This window comes from Onychomys torridus, chromosome 16 (assembly GCF_903995425.1).
Source record: "Onychomys torridus chromosome 16, mOncTor1.1, whole genome shotgun sequence".
Lineage (NCBI taxonomy): Eukaryota > Metazoa > Chordata > Mammalia > Rodentia > Cricetidae > Onychomys > Onychomys torridus.
The window spans coordinates 2,310,091-2,316,192 of NC_050458.1; the positions used below are offsets into that span (position 1 = coordinate 2,310,091).

The 6,102-nt window shown below is 39.4% G+C and overlaps 1 pseudogene; it reads right to left on the minus strand.

The window, feature by feature from the left end:
• Window positions 1-1,915: 1,915 nt before the first annotated feature.
• Window positions 1,916-2,442, minus strand: LOC118596773 (annotated as a pseudogene).
• Window positions 2,443-6,102: the final 3,660 nt, after the last annotated feature.

The window sequence follows — 6,102 nt, forward strand, 5'->3', positions numbered from 1 at the left end:
AGACCCAATAAACAAATTAAAATCAAGGGACCCAGGTATATGCCTTTAATCCTAGGCTGAAGCAGGTGGGTCTCTGTGAGTCTGAGGCAGCCTTGTCTACACTGTAAATTCCAGGCCATCCAGAGCTATACAGTGAGACCATATCTCAAAAAATCAAAAAGACCCTTGCTAGTTCCTAGTCCTTGGAGCTTGCAGCCCTTAGTGAATAGATGTTGAGGTCCTCAGCATTCTAGGCTAGTCAACAAGGTAAGGTGCACTTACCCATATGGAACATCTCTTGTCACCAAATGAAGACTCAGTTCCAGAAATGAGTTACATCTAATTGAGTTACTGGCTAAAGGGGCTCCATGAGAACCCCCAAACAATCCAGGCTATTGGTTGCTCTTCACAAACTGATGGTAATTATGACCCTGTTGCTGAAGTCAACACCCACACAACTCATTGAGCACAAAGAAGTCAAACCGGTGCCTATCTAGAGCCCTCACCCCCACTGACTAGTGTTCAGAGTACTGGGAGATTCTCTGCATGCTTCAGAGGAGAAAGGTAGTCATCAACCCACCTACAAATCCTTCAGTGTGCAATTGTGAGCTGCCTGCAAGATATGCTAGCCCAATAGTGGCACAAAACTTGTGGGAGTGACCAACCCATACTTGGACTTAAGGCCCATCCATGAGATGGGACACCTCCTTGACACTGCTCAGGTGGCAAGAGCCTGAGACTAGATAGGCCAGGGACCTAGGAGAAAGCCAGATACTACTGTTGTGTTAAAGGAATGTAGCCATACAATGACTTCTAACTACATTCTATTATACTTACAGAGCAGTGTCTTGTTCAACCATCATCAGAGAAGCTTCCTCCTGCTGTACATGGGAATAAATACACAGACCCACAGCTGTAAATTGTACAGAGAATGAGAGACTATGGAATGCTCAGTTCTAAATGTAAATGTCTCCATCAGTTGGCTTCCCTTGTACTCAGGGAAGCCTGTGAAAGAGGAGGTGGAAAAATTGTAAGAGGGGATGGAGAGCACCAGGAAATAAATGTGGAATAACCCTTCTGTACACTGTATAAATTATGCTATGATTGGTTTAACAAAGAAGTTGACTGTCCAATAGCTGGACAGGATAAGGTTAGGTGGGAAAACTAGACTAAGGACACTGGGAAGAAGAAAGGCAGAGTCTGTGAGGTCTCCAGGATATGCAGGGGGATTGGGACATGCTGCTGGAGGACAGGTAAAACCACAAGCCACGTGGCAAAATATAGATTAATAGAAATGGGTTAATTTAAGTTGTAAGAGCTATTGGCTGAGCATTTATAATCACTATTGAGTCTCCATGTAGGTTATTTGGAACTGGCAGCCGGGACAGAAAAGCCTGCTAAAAAATGGAGTTCCAATGTGGGGCCAGAATTTCCACATAACACCTAACAAAGCTTTAAAAAGGATTCTAAACACACACAAACAGAGTCAAGTATGGCTTCTTGGTAACTGCCTTTTCTCTGGTAGGCTGTGTTTGCTAGTGGCAAGTAGAGTTGCAGCTCCATTAAAAGACAACTTCTTGGTTCAGTGTTAGTGACAAAAATAGGTGTGGCTCTTGTAAGAGGCTCTGCTACTCAACACTTAAATGGGGTTTATGAGCAGTGGGCAGCATGCTGTGTGGTGGCAGTGTGGACCCAAAATCTCCCCAGAGTTGGGGTAGTAAACATGGCTCTAGCGCTGGTACTTCTGCAATGAAGCTAGGCTCTCAGGGAACCAGGCAGGGCAGATCCAGCCACCAAAGCAGAGGTGGAGGTCCTAGCCATGCTGCTTAGCAATTTAAAGGCTCATGTAGTCAGAAAAAGATTACAGATGTGCCCTAAAGACAGATTCAGATGGGGAAAAAAACCCTTTAAACAGGTTATAGTATTTTTGTGTGTGTGTGTGAGCTAGAAAACCACTTTATTTGTTCTGGGGAGTTGTCCAGAGTCCCTTAGAACTTCTGGAACTGCTTCTTGGTGCCAGCAGCCTTGGTGAGCTTGAGCACATTGAAGTGTACTGTCTTGCTCAGGGACCTGCACTCTCCCACAGTGACAATGTCGCCAATCTGTACATCCATGAAACAGGGGGACAGGTGTACAGACATGTTCTTGTGACGCTTCTCAAGCGTTTGTACTTCCAGATGTAATGGAGATAGTCCCTGTGGATGACAGTGGTCCTCTGCATCTTCATCTTGGTCACAACACCAGACAGGATCTGACCTCGGATGGAGATATTACCAGTAAAGGGGCATTTCTTGTCTATGTAGGTGCCCTTGATGGCCTCCTTGGGCATCTTGAAGCCTAAACCAATGTTTTTGTAGTACTGTGGACATTTTCCCTTGCCGGTTCTCCAAGCAGAATATGCTTCTTGTTTTGAAAGATTATGGGCTGCTTTTGGTAAGCACATTCCATCTGAATGTCTGCCATCTTCCTGGTAGCCTAAGAAAAAGAGCAGTTATAGTATGTTTAAAAATTTTCAAAGGCTTGGGAGAGAAAAGAAAAAAGGTATAGACAGTCATAAAAAAGAAATACATAGTTTTAAAATAATAAAATAAAGTCCTTTAAAAGGGAGTAAAGTAATAGAAAAAAGCCACATAAAGATGGCAAATACACAGAGAGTCTGGATACTATATGCTATTATGTTCTCTTTGAATTTTTTGGCTTCTAAGAAACACTGGATTATAACACCTGCTAGAGTAAACCAACCTATATATTTAAAAAATATCTTGACTTCAAATTTTAAGTCAAAAGGTGTGTCGCTTTGGGGGAGAGATTATGCTTTTATTTCCACAGGAAATAAGAAGCTGTGATTTTATTCTAGGTTAAAGTAAATCAGGTTTAATTGGGGAAGACCCCCTGAAATCCTGGCTACATACATAAAAAAATAAACCCAGAAGAACTAGAAGACACATAATATATATTTCACTTGCTCAAACATAAAACAAAAAAAAATCTTTAACTGACTTGTGCACACCACATATTCAAACTTGTCATGCATGTTACCTATAAAAATGTATGTATTTTCAGAACAAGAGGGCCAAACACCAATGAAAATTGATGGCCCAGGTGACCCTGCATTTCAAAATGCCTCTGTTAACAGTCTCCTCAGAATTTTGCATTCTAAACAGCTTCAAGGCTGCTTGCTGAGATGGTCTAACTTCACAGACTACTCCAGCCAGGAGTTCATTATTATCCCAGTTTTCTCAAGGTTCCCTCAAAGATATCAGCACCCCCAGACAGCAGGAAGTAGTCTAGAGATGGATGTTTGCTATCATTGAAGGGGGGTTGGTTACAAGTTGTTAATGGTAATGGTCAGGAAAAAAAAAGCTGAACAAAGAGGATTAGATTCTGGGATCTTGTTCTGAAAAGAAAAAGGGGGAGGAATATAGAAGTGACAGGCTATAAGGATAGATACTTTAATCCAAAAAACAGCTATTAATCTCAAAATATTTTACACTGGTATGGATTTTGATTTATTGATACAAATTTAGAGTTATCTTTACTACACTATATATATATATATATATATATATATATATATATATATATATATATATATATATATATGTTTCTACTCTTGTTTGGGGTATTGTGCTTATGCAACTCATTTAAAAATGTAATGTATAATTCAGAAATATAGATTAATACTCATCTATAGTAATCTAACTGATAGTCATGTTAGATACGTTTTCAAGGTCATACACAGATATATTTAGATAAATAGATCAATGGTCTTCAAACACTTCAGAGATCTGCAGAATATGGCATTTAAGATGTTTTAATAATATAAGGCATTTTATGACAATGAGACATGTCCACTCCTGGAAGCACCAATCTACTTCAGAGAAGATGATGGGCATCAAAGAAACTCCATATGGAGTTTGCTTTATTTGTGGCAAAGTTAGCCACTGGACAAGAAACTGCCCTTACCTCAATTGCTGACAGTATACTGTCCAAACTGGACCAGCAGGACACATTCACACAAAAAATCAACTGCCAAACTTTGCCAAGACAAGGTAGGGATAGTCCTGCTTCTCAGAAAAAAATCTATCAGATATACTAGACCTATAGGCTAAATATGGATGCCCCAACATTGCAGAAGAACTTTGGATGACTGTCCAGGTAGCCAGATGTCCCTGTCATTAGGTAATAATTCACTCTTCTGGGTTTTTTGATGGAGTTGAAGACTAGATAGTCACAGTTAAAGTTTTCCTTATTTATGATAAAAGGTAATTAGGTATAAAACCTTAGACTTGCAAAAATAGAGTACTTTCTCTAAATTTGCCAAATACAAATGGACTGTAATACTGTAACTAATTCTTTCTTGATAACTGTTTTGTTGTATATTATTTTACTATGTTAAAGTCAAACCCTTCCTTTTTATTTAGACAAAAAGGGGAAAATTCTGTGGAACAATCCTTCTGTATACTGTGTAAATCATGCTGTGATTGGTTTAATAAAGAAGTTGACTGGCCAATAGCTGGACAGAATAAGATTAGACAGGAAAACCAGACTAGGGACACTAGGAAGAAGAAGGGTAGAGTCTGAGAGGTTGCCAGAAAACACAGGGGGAGCAAGGCATGCTGCTGGAGGACAGGTAAAGCCACCAGCTACATGGCAATACATCGATTAATAGAAATGGGTTAATTTAAGTTGTAATAGCTAGTTAGTAATAAGCCTGAGCTATTGACCAAGCATTTATAATTAATATTGATTCTCTGTGTCAGTTATTTGAGAACTGGCAGCCAGGAAAGAGAAGTCTGCCAACAGCAAAGCTTTCTAAACACACCAGGACAATTGCATACATGTGCTCATAGAGACTGTGGCAACACATAAAAAGCCTGCAAGGTCTGGCCCTGACGGGGTCCCAGTGTTGATAATGGAAGTGGGTATATTCCTAATATACAAGCTATTTCCAATTAATAACCACTAGTAAATGAAAAATTGGTTTTCTTCAACAGAGTCTCACTGTCTATATTTGGACTGCTCTTAAGGGCAGGCCCATGTCCAGCAGTAAATGACCAACACAAAACTAACTATGGTAATTTTAGAGTTTTTGTTTTTGTTTGTCTATTTTTTTTGTCTCACAGTGCTTTGTCTGGACATTGTTTTTCCTTATTCTTTTCTTACCATAAAGGTCTTTTGCTTAAATGTCATGGTTTCTGATTTTGCATGTTTATGGAATTTCTGAGTTTGCCAGTGGGGGTCTGTGTGTGTTTCTTGTGCTTATTCTTTGGTTTTTTGTTTTTCTGTTTGTTTGCTTTATCTGATGAGAGAGAGCACAAAACTGGTATAGATTGGGGTTGGTATAGAAGGGAATGATCTGTGAGGAGCTGGGGGAGAGGAATCATAATCAGAATAGACTGTATGAAAAAAACCTGTAGACTGTTGTTTTTAGAGACAGGGTGGTTTCTTTGTGTATCCCTGGCTGTCCTGTAACTCACAGAGAGGCACCATCTCTGCCTCCTGAGTTCTTGGATTAAAGGCATGCACAACCACACCTGGTACAAAAACTTATTTTCAATAAAAATAAAATAGTAAGTGCCTCAAACATCTCGAGCAGAATCATATTTTTGAGACATAGCAAAAATAAATCCTGAAAAGTTATCAACATAAACATGAATACCTTTAAAATGGCCAGAGGAAATTTAAATTTTTTGAGCCTGTGACTATGGTTTATTGTTTTTAAAGTTTTAGTACCCAGTGTTTATAACTGCTGCCAAAACTAGATGAATCACTATGACAACTCTATCGAATTAAATGGAGGTTTAACACTGATAGTTAAATTTTGAACTTTGAAATTTTAATACCATATTATCATCTTTAAGTTTCATTTCCCACAGACCTTAAATCACTTTCTCAGACCCTCATGACTCCTGTTTTAGTTTGGGTTTACATTGCTGTGAAGAGGCACCATGACCACGGCAACTCTCCTAAGGGAAAACATTCAATGGGTGGCTTACATGTTCAGAGGTTTAGTCTATTATCATCATGCTGTGACATGGTGGCATGCAGGCAGACATGGTGCTGGAGAAGTGTCCTAAGTCTTGACACACAGGCAACAGGAAGTAGTCTGTCTCACTAGGT